This window comes from Pan troglodytes, chromosome 15 (assembly GCF_028858775.2).
Source record: "Pan troglodytes isolate AG18354 chromosome 15, NHGRI_mPanTro3-v2.0_pri, whole genome shotgun sequence".
NCBI lineage: Eukaryota > Metazoa > Chordata > Mammalia > Primates > Hominidae > Pan > Pan troglodytes.
The window spans coordinates 88488131-88509155 of NC_072413.2; the positions used below are offsets into that span (position 1 = coordinate 88488131).

At 51.3% G+C, this 21025-nt stretch overlaps 1 long non-coding RNA gene across 1 annotated transcript; it reads left to right on the forward strand.

The window, feature by feature from the left end:
• The first annotated feature begins 3350 nt into the window (after window positions 1-3350).
• Window positions 3351-7007, forward strand: LOC134808313 (uncharacterized). The gene is made up of 2 exons (XR_010151005.1): window positions 3351-4103; window positions 6781-7007. It is a non-coding gene; the product is annotated as an uncharacterized LOC134808313 (long non-coding RNA).
• Window positions 7008-21025: the final 14018 nt, after the last annotated feature.

A 21025-nucleotide genomic window follows, 5' to 3' on the forward strand; every position in this document is an offset into this window, starting at 1 on the left:
CTGTCTGGAACTAGCTATGAGGCCTTTGGCGTGTTACCTCCCTGAGGGTTCATACAGTTGTGATCTGGTGGGGAGGGAGACCACTCCTTACCTCAGGTGGGCCTAGGGAGGCCAAGCTGCAGGGAGCTGAGGCTGGAGGAGGCAGCCCTGGAGAAGGGCTGGAGGAGGGCTTCTTTGAGGTTCCATGTGGCATTCATGTCCACAGACCTCTGAAATGCCAGACTGTGGGCCTAGGCCTCAGCTCTCCCTGCTCAAGAGCTTGGCCCCAGCTATCAAGCTGCTCCAAACTCCTGGAAGGCAGGGCCACATCAAGACTTCCTAAGGCCCTGCATTCCAGAGAGATTCTGGTGCTCATCACCACCCCACAAGTCAGACAAAACTAAAACAATACTATAATGGAAATACCATAGTGCAACCGAGTTCTGATTTTTTTCATGATTATTACTTTGATAGTGCTTTTGCAACATTACATATCACTATCTTTCGAAAATATTTTCTTTTTCCTCATTTATTTTTTGGTGCCCCTGTTTGCTGTCATCTTCAGCACCTGCTGGGCCTCCCGTTGGAGAATCCAGGAGGCAAGTGATACCTGTCTTAAGACACCTTGAAAATCTTGCATTCTTGGTATCCGTGGGAGCGAAGCCCAATTCCTGTCCGTGTGGGCAGGTGCTGATACCTCACTCGCACGTGGCTGGAAAGGAGCCAAGTCTCAGAGCTGCGGAGCCGCGGCACTTTTCCTGGGTTCCTGTGGTGCATGGAGGGGGCAGAAAGTCTTGCAAGCTGCTGTGTGTGTGGGGTGAGGGTGTGACAAAGGGCGCTGGGGATGGGGACAGGAGGGGAATGGAGAGGCTGAGCTGGGAGGAAAGCGAGCAGGGAGGGGCCTGTGGAAAATGCCACTTGCGTCATCCCTTGGGCTCTGGGAGAGGCAGCAAAATGTGGAACAAGCCCAGGTGCTTCCTGGTGTAGGGGTCTCAGAGGGGTTGGCTGAGGCGGTGGCTTGGTGGGCTGGGGAGGTGGGGCTTGGCACTGGAGACAAAGAGCCCCTGGCTGGCCTCGGAATCTTTCTTCTTATGTCCCTATAGTGGCAGGGAAGCAGCATAGTTAAAAAACATGCACTTTAGAGCCAGATTGTCCAGATCCACATCTGAGCTCTGTGGTCACCAGCTCCACCACCTTCAGAAAACCACTGAACGTTTCTGAGACACGAGTTGTTTCAAACTAGAAGGGTCAAAAAGGCCCCTCAGCCCAGCAACCTCATTTCACAGAGAATGCTGCTGAGGCCCCACTGGGGAAGGAGCTCTCCAGAAGCTCCAGCTAGGAGGAGGCAGAGCTGGAGCCTGAACCTAGGACCTCTGACTCCCGTCTGAGTACTTCATTCAGTCCATCACTGTGAATATTGGGCATAAACAATCTCCACCCACTGATTCTCCCCATTTAACCATTCCCCCCAACCATCCATCATGCATCCACAAATCACCAAATTCCTCCATTTCTCCATTCGTATAATCCACTCCTCTACCTGCCCATCTATGATCCATCCATCCATCCATCCATCCACCTTCCCATTCCTACCTCTCTCTATCCAGCTATTCCTTATTTACCCATCTGCCATCCATCTATCCATTTATGCATCCACCTATCCCTCCATCCAACCACTACCATGCCCAGCAACCCAGGAGAATGACTATTGGGTATATAACCAACAGCTTGCCATAGGATATGAGAATCTTTTTTTTTTTTTTCGATATGGAGTTTCGCTCTTTTTACTCAGGCTGGAGTGCAATGGTGCGATCTCAGCTCACTGAAACCTTTGCCTCCCAGGTTCAAGCAACTCTCCCACCTCAGCCTCCCAAATAGCTGGGATTACAGGTGTGTGCCATCAAGCCCAGCTAATTTTATATTTTTAGTCAAGATGGGGTTTCTCCATGTTGGTCAGGCTGGTCTTGAACTCCTGACCTCAGGTGATCCGCCCGCCTCGGCCTCCCAAAGTTCTGGGATTACAGGGGTGAGCCACCGCGCCCGGCCAAGAATCTTCAGTTACTATATTTAAATCATTTTTTCTCGATTCAAATCAGTGTTTACTAATTTGCTATTAAGTTCATAGTGTTCTAAGCACTGCTGGGTAGGGGTCAGGATTCAGAAAGAAAACCCATTAAAACGTAAAATATTGTTTTCTAAAGAAATGTGACTATTAACTGCAATTCAGGAATGTGGGTTAGATCTTGGACTAGGAAAATAAAAGAGCTATAAAGTACAGTATTGGGGCAATTGATTAAATTTTAATATGGATTGTGAAATAGATAATAGTATTTTGCTGGAACGTTTAATTTCCTGATTTTGATAACTGGGCTATGGTTATACAATAGTACGTTCTTTTTCTCAGGAAATTCCCACAGAAGTATTTAGGGATAAAAAGGCACTATATCTCCAAATTACTTGCAAATGATTTCAGAAAAAAGATATATTATATATATATGTACGTATAATACACACACTGCAATGTACAATGTAAAATGTATGTATATATTAAAATATATGATTATATAGTTATATATACATATATTTTATATGTATGTGTGTATATATACATATAGGTAGAGAGAGAGTGAGATGAAGAAAATGGGTAAAAAGTAAGCAATTGGTAAATTTTGGTCCAAGATATAAGAGAGCTCCTTGTACTATTCTTGCAAATTTTCCACCGTTTGAAATTTTGTAAAATAAAAAGTTGGCCAGGTGTGCTGGCTCACGCCTGTAATCCCAACATTTTGGGAGGCTGAGGCAGGTGGATCATTTGAGGTCAGGAGTTCGAGACCTGCCTGGCTAACATGGTGAAACTCCGTCTCTACCAAAAATACAAAAAAATGTGTGGTGGCGGGTGCCTGTAATCCCAGCTACTCGGGAGGCTGAGGCAGGAGAATTACTTGATCTTGGGAGGCGGAGGTTGCAGTGAGCCGAGATCGTGCCACTGCACTCCAGTCTGGGCGACAGAGCGAGACTCCATCTCAAAATAAAAAAGTCAATCTCCCAAATCCCGAGTCCCTTTCCCAGGAGTTTAAAATTAGAGGAGACACGCCTGGCAAGCCCAAATGCCTCTGAAGGTAAAGAGGACAAGACATACTTATCTATGGTGTTTATGTCCCACCCCCGGCTCCAGCAAGGTACACAGTGAAGAACTAGAGGGGAGAGGGTGGGAGACAGACCGTGGGAGTGGGGCTGGGGGTAGTTTGCAGGGTGGGCTGGCAAGAGCTGCAGTAGGCGTGGCAAAGGACCTTCTGAGAAGTCAGCTGAGGGTCAAGAATTCCACTGATTTTCAAGAATCAGAAAAGGATTGAAATGTAATTTTAAGTTTCTTTTGGTTGCCAGACTATGAGTCTTTGAGTGCAAATTCATGCAAAGACTGGTCCATGTGGAGCCTTGCATTTTATTCAGGTTACAAATATATAGCTCTTCTCCATCAGTTAGTACTATGACAAAGAGATCCCTGGGGAATGAGCTGGTCAGAGAAGCTCTGCCTCCAGCAGGAACTGGAAAACTATTGGAAGCAGAGATGTAAGTGACAGCTGGCTGGGCAGCGAGGAAGAGGAAGCCTTGTGAGTCCAGATGAGAAAGGGGAAAGGCATGGAGAAGACGAATATTTATGTGCACTGTCCTAGGCTCATATACATACCTTCGTGTCACTTAATCCACACAATATCCCTGCTAACTAATTATTATGAGCTCCATTTTACAGATAAGAAGACTGAGTCACAGAGAGATCCCCCAAGGTCATACTGCTAGTAAATAGCAGAACCAGGAATTGCATGATGCCAAAGACCCCAGTGCTATCCTGACTCAAGGAAGAACATGTCATGGGAAGATGGTAGGGAGAGGTGAGATAGGGATGAGCCCAAGGGAAGGCCTTGGATGCCAGAAGCAAGAGCCCAGACTTCACCAACATAGATTCTAAGAAAACTGCTAGCAGAGAAGGGAGCTGGTGGGCATGGAATGTTAAGAAGGCCAGGGGTCATAATCTCACCCAGCCACCACAGCAGCTGTCACCAAGACACCCACCTCTCAGAGAGCCTTGCTTGCAGACCCCTTCATCTGATGGATTCTCCTGAGAGGTAGGAACTGCTTCCTTCTCCATGGCACCAGGCACATTTAGATTCAGAGAGGGATGTGAATTCCATGTGGGCAGGCTCCAGTTGTGACCTTGCCAGCTGCTGCTTCCTGTTCTCTCCTGATACAGGATGGGGGACAGCCCCCCCTCCTCCTTGCAGACTGGATGATAATTGAGCACGCACCAGCTGCTCAGTGAGCCCAGCCTCCCTCTGCTTGGTGACTTGGACTGCAGCCTTGCCCACCTGGCCAGCTCGGAGCCCAGACCAGACCCTGCCCAGTGGGCAGAGGGCTGAGCTTGTGACACAGGGGCCCAGGGAAGGCCGAGGTCTGGCAGGAGGAGGGGAGCAGTGAGATCCAGAAAAGAACCACTTGGGATTTCAGCAAAGTAGAAGGATGATTTTCCCAACTGGGCCAGGGCTCTTCTGTCTTCTTCTGTCTGTTAGAGGCAGATCATGATGAGGCCCTACAGGATGGCTGAGCCACAGGAGGGAAGAAGCCTGGGTCTCCAAAGGACCATGTAAAGGACAGCTGACCCCCACCCTCAATACCTACCCTGGGACTAGTGTGAGTGTGAGCAAGAAATGTGCTTCTGCTGCAGGGAGATGTTACCTGCGTGGGCCTGTTTGTTACAGCAGAATGCCTCCCCTAATACACAGTCTGTGTCATCATGGGGTCATGCAAATAGCACCCAGCTCCTGATTCAAAAAATAAGCCACCCGTTCGCTGTCATCTTGGACAGTTGCTTTGCTGAGACCCAATTTTCCCATCTGTGAGGAAAGAGGATCAGTTAGGTGATTTCCAAAGGTCCCTTCTGTTCTGTGATTCTGTTTTCTAAGAGGGGGACAGCAGTCTTTGGGAATAAAAACCCAGCCAAATATTAGACAAAATGTCTGACAGCATCCTGACTGATAAGATGGCCAAGTGGAAGCTTGCAGGCTGCAGGTGGAGATGGGTCACAGCAGGCTGAGTAATGACGCTTAAGGAGTATTGATTAGTATGGATCAATAACAGCCCAGCAAGGAAGTCCCTAGCGATGTGTCACAGGACTCTTTTATTTTACTATTTCATAAGACAGGGTCTCATTCTGTCACCCAGGCTGTAGTGCAGTGGCACAATCATGGCTTACTGCCGCCTCAACCTCCTGGGCTCAAATGATCCTCCCACCTCAGCCTCCCAAGTAACTGAGATGACAGGCACAGGCCAACACACCTGGCAAATTTTTACAAATATTTTTGTAGAGACGGGGTCTCGCTGTGTTGCCCAGACTGGTCTCAAACTCCTAGGCTCAAGTGATCCTCCCACTTTGGCCTCCCAAAGTGCTGGGATTACAGATGTGAGCCACTGCTCCCGGCCCCACAGGGTTCTTTTAAAGTCAACAACTTGAATGAACCTACAGAAAAGAAATTGAAATGTATACAAAACACAAAACAGAGAGGGCTAATGCACAAGTGGATGAGAGACCCATGATGAGAAGACCATGATTCAAAATGGTCTTCATAAAGCAAGAGATTGGGACAAAGGTGACAAAGGCAAACAGAACCAAAGATGAATGCGAGTCCTGCAGAACTCAAGGGCTGGGGGAGCTTGTCTTGGCAACAGGCCTTAGCAGCAGGCTGTGCAAATGTGACCTGGGCATCTCTGTTGCCCACGTGGGTTCTTGGGAAGCCAGTACTGGGCCATGGCTACTGAAGCCCATGGCATTTGAGGCTGCACTGAGCAGTCACACATGGGGTCCAAGGAGGGGAAAGAAGGTTTCCATCCTAAATGGTCATCCCTGAGGTCCCCTGTGCCACGGAGGGGACCACTAATGCTTTAGAACGAAAGTCAGAAATGTTCTGTACAGGACCAAGTAGTAAACGTTTAAACTTTGGGCCATACAGGTTCTGTTTTAACTGTTCCACTTGGCCTTTGTAGCTCAAAAGCAGCCACAGACAACAGTAAACAAATGCGTGTGGCTATGCTCCAATAAAACTTTATTTACGAAAACAAGTGGTGGGCCAGATTTGGCCCTTGGGCTGTAGTTTGTTCTCCCAACTTTGGAAAAAAGGGCAGACATCAGGGTGGCGAGGGTTCTGGAGGTGGAGGCCAGTGTGGATGGGTAAAAGAACCAGGTGGGGCTCAGTGGGGAGAGGTAGGCATGCCCCCTCGGTGGCCCCAGATGGAGAGCCATGTGGGGGAAAGTGATAAGGGGGCTTATTTTCATCCATGCCAGGGAAGACCCCCATAAAACAACAAAGGAGTGATTCTGCATTATCCGAGGCTAGGGATGGGGGAACTGGGCCGGGTGATCTTCCACACCTTGGCCTCTGCCTCCTGGAATGGCCCTGTCTTCCCATCCTTCCCTGTCCCAGCACTGAGCTGGGACTTTCTGCCTACATAGTGAGGCATGAATAATACCCTGGAGGCACAGCCGCAATCCCTTCAATGATGAGGCTCGAGAAATCAAGGAGGCATTTGTAAGGCTGGCTTGATGAGAGACTTCAGCAAGCCCTGCGGGGCTGGGGAGGCCTCTGGCTGCCGATTACCCTCCCTACCATATGGGTGATGGAAAGCTGGCTCTTCAGGTGGGAGGCCTGGCCCAGAGCTGGGCTCTCAGAGCCTGGTTTGTGCCTTGAGGTTCCCCCCTGGTCCAAATGGTAGTAGGCAGTTGGATGAATTAATTTCTCTGGTCCTTTCCAGCATAGGCATCCTGGGACCGCGGAGCAGCCACCAACGACTACAGATGAAACACAAGCCTCGCCGGTCACTTTTTGCTGGCCGTTGGAAGGAAGCTGATGAGTGGGAGTGGAACCTCCAGGTTTCCTGGGGCACCATTCTGGATCCCCTCATCTCAGCTCTGTGAGGTCATGGCTAAGCCTGAAACAGGTCCCAACTCATTCAATCTTGCCATAAATCTATGAAATGGGTGTCAGCCATGAGGCTTTGGTTGCAAATAAGAGAAACCCCAACTTAACTGTCATATGGAAGCAGAGAAGCAACTGACTCTTTGCCGGAGGCTTATGTCATGACTCCAAGTAGTGAGGGGGTGGCTGTTCAGGTCAAAGGATTAGCAACAATAACTGGCTTAAACAACGAAAAACTGCATCTATGATCTTAGCAACAACGTTCAGTAACATTAGGTATCACCAGGGAGGAGGACGCCACCTCCCTGGTGATAACTGATTGGACCAGAGGGAAGCCCCAGTCCCAGGGCAGCCAATCAGCAGCCTGGCAAGCAGCCAATGAGATGGCCTGGAGGGGGAGTTCTGCCCAATCACAATACCAATAAATAAGAGGTCCAGGCTGGATCTCTGTCTTGGAGATTTGAGCCGGAGATTTGAGCGAGAGATTTGGAAGAAATGTGAGGCAATCTGTAGAAGGAGCAGAAGACAAAAATCACACTGAAGGCAGTGAGTGGAGGAGCTTGTGCTGCAGGATACAGAAGCCAGGAGGGAGTGAGGCGCAGGCAGAGCCAGCCTGGCGAGGACTCAGCCATGTTTAAAGCCACGAATGGAAGGTTCTCTGTCCCCAGAAGTGAAGCAGGACTTTCCCAGTCCCCAGTTTGTTCTGGTCTTTAGAAGCTGGCGAGTGGCCAGCCATGAAGGCCATGCCAAGTGACTGGCATGGCTGAGTTGCTATCCTTATATGTGGCCTCCCATCTGCCCCTCGCCTTCACTGGAGAGGCAGCAAGGAGGACATTGAAGCCTGAAATTCTGAAGAATTTTCTTGCAGGATTATGGTGTGGCATAAGCCAGGCTTCCTGGGCCAGGTTCTCTCTCTACAGGGCATCTCTGGGGAATGTGTGAGTGCTAGGAGTGGTACCTAGGTCTCTAGGCCCCCTGGACTTTCCAGTGCCATCCCTAAACTGGGGAGTCTTTCCTGAGCCTGAATGAGAGTGCTTTGGTCGGCTAAGGCCAGGGAATCAGCCCCAAAGCAGTGTTTCGGGAGGAATGGGCTGCCAGCCTCATCCTCTGCCCTGGCCCAAACCAGGATTGTCAGTATGGGGTGTAGACAGAAGGAAGAGAGAGTGGGGAGGCCCAACGGGGTCTCCAGAGTATGGGCCACCTGTGCCTCTTTTCTGCCTCCCACCCTCACCTGCATTTCACTGGGGGCCCCTGAGTTTCTCAGACAACAGAGACCATCCAAATACCTTGTAACTGAGGGTGCAGTCATTGGAGTCCCATCAAACTCCCAAGTCCACCATCTACTGTGAGTCAGGCAAGTCACCTAACCTCCCTGAGCCTCCATTTTTTCATCAGTGAAATGGGAGTGATCATAGTGCCTCCTACACAGAGCAGGGGAATTAAATGAGTCCCCACTTGTGAAGCGCATGAACCTGTGCCTGGCACACGGCACATGTGGATTAGACACCTCCTGTAAGCAGGGGCTCAGGGAAGGGAGCCAGGAAAGAGGGATGTAGAGAGGACAGGGGGCAGAGAGAAACGTTAAAAGAAGAAGAAGGAGGGGAGAAGGGTGTGAAGAGGCCAGAGAGGAAATGGGGCTCCCTGGGGTGTTGGCCTTGACCTCTCAGGCCTGGCTCAGGTCTGACTTTCTTGTTCTTTCTTCCCCCATATAATCTCTCTCTGGAATGCTGAGAAATTCTGCTTCCACCCCCCAGCAGTTGCCATGGTGATGAAAACCTGGACCCAGTGGAAAGTTCTCTGTGCTCTTGGCAACAAGGCTGCAGCACCCTGCCTCCCCCCGCCTGCCTGTGCGTGGGCGGCCAGCTCCGGATGCTGCCAGGATTTGGGGCCAGCATGGCCTGTCTGCAAGACCCAGCCCTGCCCCCATAGAATCTAGGATGGGAGCTTCGGCATATCTGGTGCTGGGGGCTCCCAGAGAATATCTAGCCAGTCCCATTTTACGGTTGGGGCACTGGGCCAGAGAGGATCGGTGGCTTGTCCAAAGCCGCACAGACCCCCTGGGGTCTCCCTCCTGGGCTCAGCTGTGATCAGGTGGGCACGGAGCACCCGGAAACATCGCAGACAGGGGACTAGCCACATGGCAGACCAGTCCCAGAAAGCAGGCCAGCTGCTGCAGCCAGGGAGATGCAGAAAACAAAGGGACTCCAGGAAGCTGGACACTGCCTTCCTCTTCTCTCCCAGACACAGTGGTGGGTGGGTGCGAAGGAGTGAATGCTTGTGTCCCTCTACAATTCACATGCAGAAGCCCCAGGCACCAGTGTGATGGTATTTGGGGTAGGGCCTTTGGGGGTGATTAGGGCATGAGGGAGGAGCCCTCACAGTGGAATTAGTGCCATTGTGAGAAGAGACAGGAGAGATGATCCCTCTACCACGCCAGGGTGCCTGCGACCAGGGAGAAGGCCCTCCGCAGCCCGACCATGCTGGTACTCTGATCTTGCAGACTTTAGAGCTGCAATAAATCCATACTTATTGTCGAAGCTGCCTTGTGCACGGTAATGAGTTACAGCGTCCTGAGCTGACTCAGACAGTCAATTTGTTGGGGTGCTGAGTTTGCTCCACTCTCAGCAGCCCCAGCTCTCAGACTAAGTGGAAGGGCACAAGCCAGCCATTTTTTTTTTTTTTTTTTTTGAGACAGAATCTCACTCTGTCGCCCAGGCTGGAGTGCAGTGGCATGATCTCAGCTCACTGCAGCCTCTGCCTCCTGGGTTCAAGTGATTCTCCTGCCTCAGCCTCCTGAGTAGCTGGGACTACAGGCGCAGGCCACCACGCCCAGCTAATTTTTTTTTTTTTTTTTTTTTTTGAGACGGAGTCTTGCTCTGTCGCCCACGCTGGAGTGCAGTGGCACAATCTTGGCTCACTGCAAGCTCCGCCTCCCAGGTTCACGCTATTCTCCTGCCTCAGCCTCCTGAGTAGCTGGGACTACAGGCGCAGGCCACCACGCCCAGCTAATTTTTTTTTTTTTTTTTTTTTTTTTGAGACGGAGTCTTGCTCTGTCGCCCAGGCTGGAGTGCAGTGGCGCAATCTCGGCTCACTGCAAGCTCCGCCTCCCAGGTTCACGCTATTCTCCTGCCTCAGCCTCCCGAGTAGCTGGGACTACAGGCACCCGCCACTGCGCCCAGCTAATTTTTTTATTTTTTAGTAGAGACGAGGTTTCACTGTGGTCTCAATCTCCTGACCTCATGATCCGCCTGCCTCGGCCTCCCAAAGTGCTGGGATTACAGGCGTGAGCCACCGCGCCCAGCCAATTTTTGTATTTTTAGTAGAGACGAGGTTTCAGCATGTTGGCCAGGATGGTATTGATCTCCTGACCTCGTGATCCACCCACCTCAGCCTCCCAAAGTGCTGGGATTACAGGTGTGAGCCACTGCTCCCAGCCAAGCCAGCCTTTAGCAACCTCCCTGCCAGGGTCCTGGGGGCCCCTATTTGTTTCCCCTCCTCTTTTTCCTCCTCCTCAGCAGGCTGAACGTTGGTCCTGAAGTTTGCTTCCAGCAGAGGCCAACTGCCTCCCTTTAAGGCTGGTAGGTCCTTAACCAGCTCTCTCCTGCTTTCTGCCCACCCAACTCCTTCTGTGTTATTTTTCTTTTATGTATCCCATGTGCTATGGTCTGAATGTTTCATGTTGCCCGAAAGTTTATATGTTGTCGTCTAATCCCCATTGTGATGGTATTAGGAGGTGGGAGCCTTGGGGAGGTGATTAGGTCATCAGGCCAGACCCTCATGAATGGGATCAGTACTCTTATAAAAGAGGCACTGAAGAGCTCCCTTACCTCTTCCACCATGTGAAGACACAGCAAGAAGACAGTTGTCTGTGAGCCAGGAAACAGGCCCTCACCAGACACCATAGCTGCCAGCACCTTGATTTTGGACTTTCCAGCCTCCAGAATTTCTGTTGTTTATAAACCACTTAGTTTATGATAGTTTACTATAGTAGTCTGAATGAACTAAGATACCATGTTTTCAAAACTTCTCTTTCTCTGTTTCTTCTTGAGTGAGGGACTCACTCTGTTGCCCAGGCTGGAGTGCAGTGGCACGATCATGGCTCACTGCAGCCTCGACCTCCTGCACTCAGGGAATCTTCCAGTCTCAGCCTCCCGAGTAGCTGGGATCACAGGCGCACACCACCACAACTGGCTACTTTTTCATATTTTTGTAGAGATGGGGTTTTGCCATGTTGCCCAGGCTGGTCTTGAACTCCTGGGTTCAAGTAATCCACCTGCCTTGGCCTCCCAAAGTGCTGGGATTCTAGGCATGAACCACCACCCTGGCTGTCTCTTAAGCAAACAGCTATATTGAGTAACGACACACACAATAGCCCATTTTTGATCATCAAAGCCCCACAGAATCCAGGCTTTGCCTACCCCAGAGACACGGGACTCTTCAGGTTCTTATATGGTCATGTGATGGATATGTGGGACAGTTTCATAAGCTGAACACTGTCACTAGTGCAGGGCCTACTGTCCGCATCCCTCAGAACCCTGCAGGTGAAGGTTCCCAAGATGACATCAATGGAATTTCCCACAGGACCCACAGGCCCATATTGGGATGGGATGTGGGTTGTCCCAGGAGCTCTGGCCATGGATCAGACTGAGGCCAGACTGGGCCATATCATGCCTACCACAAACTTCCCATGGGACTCAACTGCTCAGACATTTTGGGAGTGTGACATGTCCTTGTGGTTCTTGCCAAGAATCCAGTTATTGGAAAGAAGGGGCCTCCCACCCTGTTTCTGATGATAAAACTTGGACAATGAAACTACTCACTGGGTGCTAAGGGCTTTCTCTTGTGCCATCTCAGTGGCCCCAGAAGCTGTGGCCCCCAAAATACAGACTAAACCCATGGGTTCTAATTTTTCATGGAAATTGGTGTTGGGATATTTCCCTAGAGATGTCTTCATTACACAGGAGCATCAGTTTGATCTAGAGACGGGAAGTGATGGCACAGGCAGGGGATGGCTACAGTGTCCAGAGCCCAGTTCCATCTCTGTCACTCCTGAACTATGTAATCATAGAAGAATCACATCACTCCCTCAGCCTCAGTCTCCAAATCTGTAAAATGGAGCTCAGATTATCAGCCACTATAATTCCTCCACCAGGTCATATACTCCTTTGGGGAAGGACTGTGCTCTTGTTCTCTTCCGTGTTTCCGACACAAAGGCTACCAGAATAGCCCTGGCTTAATCAAAGGGTAGGCACAGATTGTGAGAGAATTCTTTCCCCTAGACCATCCACCACAGATTCATTTCATTCATGAATTCATTTTTCTGTTCAACCAAAATTTAATGTCATTATCTATATGCTGGGGACACAACAGTGAGGGAAACGGACTGAGAGCTTACAATTGACTGATAGGACCCAAAAGGTGGTCACTGCACACTGGAATGTGGGACATATAGGATGCTGCCTGAACACGAAGGAGGAGACCTACCTCAGTTCTGCAGAGTCCAAGAAGACTTTCCCGAGAAGCTGACAACTCAGCTATGACCTCAAAGATGAGATGGTTTAATGTAAGCCAGAAAAGCAGGTTTAGAATTCCAGGAAGTGGAGAAGTAAAAGTATGACATGGAAAGGGACGGGGGAGGGAGAGGAGCCTCTGGGACCACACAATCCCCCCTTCCCCCGCCAACTACTTCGCTAAGAAACCACCTCACTCACCCTGAGCAGGGACTAGTGAGGTTCAGGACCATGGAGAGCACCACAGTGATCTTACAGGCACCATTTTGCTCTTGCTAATTACCTAAAGGGCCCCGCTCGGGTTAAAGCCTGAGGAGACGAAGGACAGGGTCTGGGGGTGCGGAAACCACCAGGCTGGGGGCCAAGGAGGGAGAGTCCGGGGGCCAGCTAAGTCTGGGGAATCAACTGTCAGCTCTCCAACTGCATGAAGGCTGTAGTCACAGACCCAAGGGGAGCCTGGTGAGTCACACTTAGGCCTGGGAGCCCAGGAACCCTGCTGGGCACAAGGAAAACAGTGGGATGATGGAGACAGGTGGTTCTCTACGGTCTTTGTTACCCAGACTGGAGTGCAGTGGTGTGAACATGGCTCACTGCAGCTTCGACCTCCCGGGCTGCAGTGATCCTCCTGCCTCAGCCTCCCAAGTATCTGGGACTACAGGCATGCACCACCACGCCTGGCTAGTTTTTGTATTTTTTGTAGAGTCGGGATTTTACCATGTTGGTCAGACTGGTCTGGAACTCCAGGACTCAAGCGATCCGCCCACCTCAGCCTCCCAAAGTGCTGGGTTTCAGCAGCCCAGGGAACAGGCCCAGGGGATGAGCTGCTGCAGTGGGATCTGTGGTAGTGCTCCTTGTCTCCCAACCCTCAGCAAGAAGAGTCCTGATCCAACCCTGTCCAGAGTCCAGCTGAGGCCTCCACACAGACCCCACTCTGGCCAGATGAAAGCCCCTGTCAAAGAAGGGGCAGGTTGGGGGAAAAGCAAAAAGAATGTCCCCCAGTCCAAACTCCTGGACCCCCTCCATGAGGGAGGGGTTCCCCCTCTTCTCTTCCTGGAAGAGAAGTGTTTATCCCCAGGCCCAGTGCACCAAGACCACCAGCAGAACCCACAGCCCTTCCTGGAAGAGTTGGCAGCTCTGAGGCACCACTGCTCCTGTGGCCTGTGGCCCCTCTCTCCTCCCCTCCCCTCCCCTCTCATCCCCTCCCCTCTCCTCCCATCCCCTCCCCTCTCCTCCCATCCCCTCTCCTCCCCTCCCCTCCCCTCCCTTCCCCTCTCCTCCTCTCTCCTCCCCTCCCCTCTCCTCCCCTCCCCTCCCCTCTCCTCCCCTCCCCTCTCCTCCCCTCCCCTCTCCTCCCCTCCCCTCTCATCCCCTCCCCTCTCCTCCCATCCCCTCCCCTCTCCTCCCATCCCCTCTCCTCCCCTCTCCTCCCCTCCCCTCTCCTCCCCTCCCCTCCCCTCTCCTCCCCTCCCCTCCCCTCTCCTCCCCTCCCCTCCCCTCTCCTCCCCTCCCCTCTCCTCCCCTCCCCTCTCCTCCCCTCCCCTCTCCTCCCCTCCCCTCTCCTCCCCTCCCCTCTCCTCCCCTCCCCTCTCCTCCCCTCCCCTTTCCTCCTGTCCCCTTCCCCCCTTCTTTCCCTTCTGCTCCCCTCCACACCCCACATGTTACTCTCCCAGCTCTGGGGAGCCAGGCCCTCCCCTCTTGCCTCCTCGTCTTCTCTATTCTACTGGTTCCAAACCATCCCCTGGCTCAGCCTGCCATCCCCCACCCTGCTCCTGCTGCGCACCCTCTGCCTCCTCATTCTCCCCTCCCCTATCTAGGCTAGGTGGACTCAGGCACCCCAGGCCCTCCTTAGCAAAGCCATCTCTCCTAGGTGCAGTGGTCCCACCTCCCAACCCCATCACTTCCCCCCACCCCATATTAACTGTAATTTTGTAAGAATAATGACTTGTTGGTTTAATAAATCTCTAGTTATTGTAATATTGTAATGATAATTTAAAAAAACACACAAAGTGTTGGGATTACAGGTATGAGCCACCGTGCCTGGCCTGGCCTTTTTTCTTTCTTTTTTTTTTTTTTGAGACGGAGTCTCGCTCTGTCACCCAGGCTGGAGTGCAGTGGCATGATCTCGGCTCACTGCAAGCTCCACCTCCGGGGTTCATGCCATTCTCCTGCCTTAACCTCCCTAGTAGCTAGGACTACAGGCGCCCACCACCATGCCCGGCTAATTTTTTTGTATTTTTAGTAGAGATGGTGTTTCACCGTGTTAGCCAGGATGGTCTCGATCTCCTGACCTCGTGATCTGCCCGCCTCGGCCTCCTAAAGTGCTGGGATTACAGGTGTGAGCCACTGCACCTGGCATGTTTTTTTCTTTTAGAGATGGGGGTCTCACTCTGTCACCCAGGCTGGAGTGCAGTGATGTCTTCATAGATAACTGCAGCCTCCAGTTCCTAGACTCAAGCAATCCTTCTGCATCAGCCTCCTGAGTAGCTGAGACTACAGGCACACACCACCACACCCGGCTAATTAAAACTTTTTTTATATAGAGACAGGATCTTGCTATGTTGCCCAGGCTGGCCTCAAACTCCTAGCCTCAAGCAATCCTCCTGCCTTGGCCTCCCAGCTAGTTCTCTACTGTTTAAAATCAGAAGCCCTTTGATAATCTGATGAATGGTAAATAATACATTTAGAAACTTATAATAAGGCCAGGCATGTTTTCTCATGCCTGTAATCCCAGCACATTGGGAGGTCTAGGCAGGCGGATCGCTTGAGCCCAGGAGTTTGAGACTAGCCTGGGCAATATGGCGAAACCCCATCTCTACTAAAAATACAAAATTTAGCCAGGCAAGGTGGCACATGCCTGCTGTTCCAGCTACTTGGGAGGCTGAGACAGGAGGATCACCTGAGCCTTGGAAGGTCAAGGTTTCAGTGAGCTGTGGTTGCACCACTGCACTCCAGCCTGGGCAACAGAGTGAGAAAGAAACTTAACAAGTAAGTAAATGTATGGTGTGGTATGTTAGAAATGGATAAATGCTGTGGGAAAAAAGGAAAACATTCTCCCCCTGAAAAACAAGTGACCTCTGGAATATATGAACAAAGTTGGTTTTTAGCCCTCCTGAGCCCTCCATGGATACAGCTCAGAACCAGTGCCCCTCCAGGTTATGACCTTCTCTACATGGGAGTGGGGAAGAGGGAAAGAGGGAATGGGCTGAGTCTGCCTGGACCCCCAAGCCAGGTGTGGGGGGACCTCTGCCCCGACCAGCTGCAAGGGGCATCCCCAGGGCCCTAGCTCCTGACTTGCAGCCCCTCCCTTGCCACCGTATTTACCAATTGAGCAACTATACTGTATCAGTCACAAGATGATTAAGATGCTGAAGGTGATCAGGATGCTGGAGGTGATATTAGGATGCTGGAGGTGATATTAGGATGCTGGAGCTGATATTAGGATGCTGGAGGTGATATTAGGATGCTGGAGGTGACATTAGGATGCTGGAGGTGATATTAGGATGCTGGAGCTGATATTAGGATGCTGGAGGTGGTTAGAATGCTGGAGGTGGTTAGGATGCTGGAGGTGATATTAGAATGCTGGAGGTGGTTAGGATGCTGGAGCTCACATTAGGAAGCTGGAGGTGATTAGGATACTGGAAGTGATTAGGATGCATTGGTCAGCAGAAGTAAAGTTAATGCCCCCAGACAGCTCATATCCTAGTGGGTGCAGACAGATAATAATGAACAAAGTAATTTAAATTATATAGCACATTAAAAGTGATTAGTGCTCTGGGAAAAACAGAAAAAGCTTAGCAGGGTAAGGGGGTGGGGAGTGCGGGGATGGGCTTGGGTAATGTGTTTCGGGGTCAGGGGGCTGCAATTTTTTAAACAGAGGTCAGAGTGGGCCTCACTGAGAGAGCGACCCCTGAGCAAAGACTCAAAGGGGCTGAGGGGCTTGGTCATGCAGATGTGGGGGAACAGGGCTTCAGGCAGAGGGGACAGCCAGTGCAAAGGCCAGAGGAGGGGAATGTGGCTGGCGTGGAGGAGGACCCAGCACAGGAGGCGTGGTTGGAAGGAAGTGAGGGGGCAAGGGGACCAAGCCATGCGGAGCCCTCATACAGACTGGCTTCTGCTCAACGTCACAGCAGGGTTAGAGCAGAGGAAGAACATGATCTGACTTAGATTTAAAGGGCTCTTGTGGCGAGAATGGATTGTGGAGGAAAGGGGATTGGTTAGGAGGCTCTAGCAGTTACCCAGATGAGAGGTGACGGCTTGGACCAGGATGACGGCCAGGGCCGTGGAGAGACAAGTCAGACTTGGGATAGATTCCGAGGATAGGGACAGCAGGATGTGTGGATGGATCAGAATGGAAGACAGAGGGGATTGAAGGATGACTTGGAAGTCTTGGCCTGAGCTACTGGAAGCATGGAGTTGCCATCCCCAGAGATGGGGAGACTGCAGAAAGGGCAGCCTGCGGGACAGAATGGGAGTTGGATTTGGATGTGTTCTGTCTGAGGTGCCCACTGGACATCCCAGGGAGACACTGAGGAAGGATTTGGAAACAGGATTCTGGATTTCACAGCCCAGAGTGGCTCAAATGGGACCCGCCCTTAGAAGGCCACCTGAACCCAAGGCCCGTCAGAGCTGGGACATTCTCCTCCACCACATTTGCATCACTGCCTACGTGCGTCCAGGGTGGGTCACCACTGTCTTCCCAGGCAGCTGAAAGAAGGATAGATACTGAGTGGAAGGATAGAAGGATAAAGAGTGGATGGATGGAGGGATGGATGGATGGATGGATGGATGGATGGATAGAATGGGCATTAGACTGGAGGGAAGGAAGGATGGAAAAATGAAAGAAAGGAAGCAAGGAAAGGTGAATAAATAAAATAATAGTTGGAATCTATTAGTTTATTTGTGTGGCTGGACAGCCCTGACTGAGGCGTTCTTCCTACACCAAAGGGACTTCTGTCCCACGGGCCTCAGGGCCACAAGGAGAAACACACAAGGAGAAATGTTGCAGCCTCAGAGAATGAGAGGCAGAGAGGAGATAGGAAGTTCCCAGTGCCTGTCTGGAATACTTGGTGAGACCAGGGGTCCCCAACACACCCAGGGCTTCCCAACAAATGCCCCCTTTCTCTTAAGCTGGCCCCAGGGGCTTCTGCTACTGCTACCAGAGACCCCTGCCCGGCCAAGCCACGTACAGACAGAGAAGCCATGAGGATTCCAAGAGAGAATGCATCAAATGCTTCTCCCAGTGCCTGGTGCAGAGAAAGTGCTAGATGCAACGAGATAATCACCTGGACCCTGCAAGCATCCAGGAAGGTGCTGGTGGGGAAGGAGACCCTTGAGTTAAGTGCTAAGAGATGGGCAAGAGTTAACCTAAGAGGAAGAGATGGGGAAAGGAATTCCAAGAATTCCCCTCCAGCCCCCAGGTCCGCAAGCCATCTCGTCTTCATACTGAGCATGTCCAGCTCCTGCCAGCCCCTCTCCCATAGCCAGTGGTCCTGCTCTTCTTTAAAAGGTAGTGCCCGGGGCAGAATCTTGCGAGGGGACATAGCCCAGCATTGATGCCGCAGAGACTGGAGCTGTGTGATATTGGGCAAGGTACTGAACTCCTCTGTGCTTCACTTTCCTAGTCTACAGACAAGGGGTTGGTAACAGGACCTGCTTTGTTGACTTGTTGAAGATTAAGTGGGCTCATGCCTGCCTGGATCACGCTTGGAAAGACTCCAGACATGGTGGGCTCAGGGAATATGAGCACAGTGGGGGCCTGGTGCAGGACTGGCCTCAGCTCCTGCTCACCTGAGCAAACCCTGGCAGGTCCACCCCAGCTCAAAAGCCTGGTCCAGTCCGTAAGCCCAGGCGGCTCTGCTTTATGGAGAAGGACATGGAGGCAGCTCAGAGTGGCCAAATAACACATCTCAGACCCCACTGCCGGCCCAGGGCAAACTCAGCCAGAGACCCAGCTCTCACTCAGCAGACGACCAGTGGCCAAGGAATCGAGTGAGGGTGTGGTTGGAACCTAAGCTGCAGCCGGAAGCAGAGGAGACAGCAGGATTGGGGGACTGGGGAGGAGAGAGGAGGCAGGTTCTGGCCGGAAGAGGGAGAACAACCACGTCCGGAAGGGCAGTGGAAGCTCCGGCCACAGACACCTGGCTGTCCCTTTGGGTCCCCCACAGTCCCCTCTTGCTTCGGCATTCAGTCCGGGGCTGCAGCAGAAAAGCCATTTGCTGAGTCACCCAGCAGCATGCACGGCCCGGAGCTTCCTCTGGCTATCAAGAGTCCCCACTCAGTTCCACTTCCCGGCCCTGCAGCCCCAGGGGCCTTGGCGGCTGCTCCCGACTGTCCACCTGCTGACTGCGCATCCCTGTGTAGGCCACTGCACCTCTGTAAGTCTCAGGCTCCGGAACTGTCCAGCGGGACTTGCTGTCACCAGAATGCAGGTGCCAGGAAGACAGGGATGCTGGTGACCTGTTTGCTGTGTATCCAGGGCCTACAGTGGAGTCAGGTACATGGTGTTCAGAAAGTGTTTCTCAAGTAAATGAAAGAATGAATGGGCCAGACGCAGTGGCTCATGCCTGTAATCCCAGAACTTTGGGAGGCTGAGGGAGGCAGATCACTTGAAGTCAGGAGTTCAAGACCAGCCTGGCCAATGGTGAAACCCTGTCTCTACTAAAAATACAAAAAAAAAAAAAAAAAAAAATGAGATGTGGTGGTGGGCACCTGTAGTCCCAGCTACTTGGGAGGCTGAGGCAGAAGAATCACTTGAACCCAGGAGGTGGAGGTTGCAGTGAGTCAAGATTTCGCCATTGCATTCCAGCCTGGGCGACAGAGCGAGACTCCGTCTCAAAAAGAAAGAAAGAAAGAAAGAAAGAAAGAAAGAAAGAAAGAAAGAAAGAAAGAAAGAATGAATGCCTAGCCTGCCTAGCCTTGGTCAGTACTGGAGACCAGGGGAGCTAACAGGCAGCAAAAGCCAGTGCTACAGATCTGTGTGCCCACTCTTCCGGGGTGCCCCCAGGCCCCAGACTCTCCTTAGCTGAGCCTAGACTCACCCCGCCCTCTGACCCCTGCTTCTCTTTCATGTTCCCAGCTCCAGCATCATCGCCCCTGGCCACCCGCAGGACCCCCCTCAGTACCACCGCCCTCTTCCTGCCCATCACTTGCTCCTGCTGCCACCCACACCACTCTCCACTCTGCTCACTCTCCCTCTGAGCTCCAGCACCTTCACCAGTGCAAGTCATCTCCTCTCTTACCTCCCAGGGTGACCTTCCCCCTGCCTACAGTCACATTCCTCAGCCCTGAACATTCCTTCCTCCCCTCCCAGCCAGGGGGGCCTTACTTCTAGGGCTCCCCTTGTCCTCAGGACAAAGTCCAAATTCCTCACGTGGCTCACGGAGACTGGGCTCTGGCTCTCCTCTCCAGACCCTCCTCTCCACCCTCTATCCTGTTAGCACACAACGTGCTCTTCATCACCTCCCTGCTCTCCCATGCCTCTGTGCCTTTGCCCGTTCCCTTCCTTCAGCCTGGAATGCCTTCCTTATCTGCATGATAAACATACATTTCCCACCTCCCCCAAGAGCACCCAGGGAACCCATTATGACCATCTGAGGGCTGGCGACTCCACCCTAACTTGCATTACTTCTTGGAAACACATCTATTATATTGCATTTCTCAAGTTGTACTTAAGTATTTGAAGTCTTTCTTCCCTATGAGATGTTTCTAGAATAGGCTTATGGTTTATTCAGATTGAAAAATTTGGACATGCATAAAATGTAAATATTTAAATATAACTAGTATCCAGTTCAAGCAGGTACTCATAAATATGTAATCAATGAATGTATGATGGGTAGAAAGGACGGGTGGACCAATGGAAGGAGGAAAGGAAGAATGATTGGCTAGATTGAATGATGGATGGATGGAAGTGAGGAAAAGGAAAGATGGATGGATGGTTGAATGGATATATATGGAAAGAGTATGAAAGAAAGAAAGGAGAGTTGAATGGGAGGAAAGGAGGATAGATATTGAGTGGAAGGATAGAAGGATAAAGGATGCAAGGATGAATGGAGGGAAAGATTGACCATTAGAATGGAGGGAAGGAAGGATGGAAAAACGAAAGGAAGGAAGGGAAAAGGGTGAATAGATAAAAGAATAGTTGGATTCCATTAGTTGGATAGTTGGATTCTATTAATAGTGAGATAAATTAATGGAAGGATGAAAGGAAATAAAGGATGAAATGATGGATGGATGTTTGGATGGACTGATGGAAGAATGAAAGGCTGAAAGGAACAATGTAAGAGGTTAGAGAAGGAAGAAGGGAAGGATGGGTGAATTAATGGCTGGATGCCTGGATTCATGGCTAGACGTGAGAGTTCTTATACCCCTTCAGCTGGTCAGCTCCCTCAGAAGGCAGTCTGGAACTCCCAGGTGGCCCCTGCAGCCGGCCTCCATTGCCAGATCTGCTACATTTATCTTGTATATTTTGACTTTAGTCAATAAACAAATAATCTATTTGTGGTTATTAAGGAAAACTAGAATGCTAGAGGCCAGTTAGCCTAATAGATTCAAGGTGGTTTCAGAGGACATGGG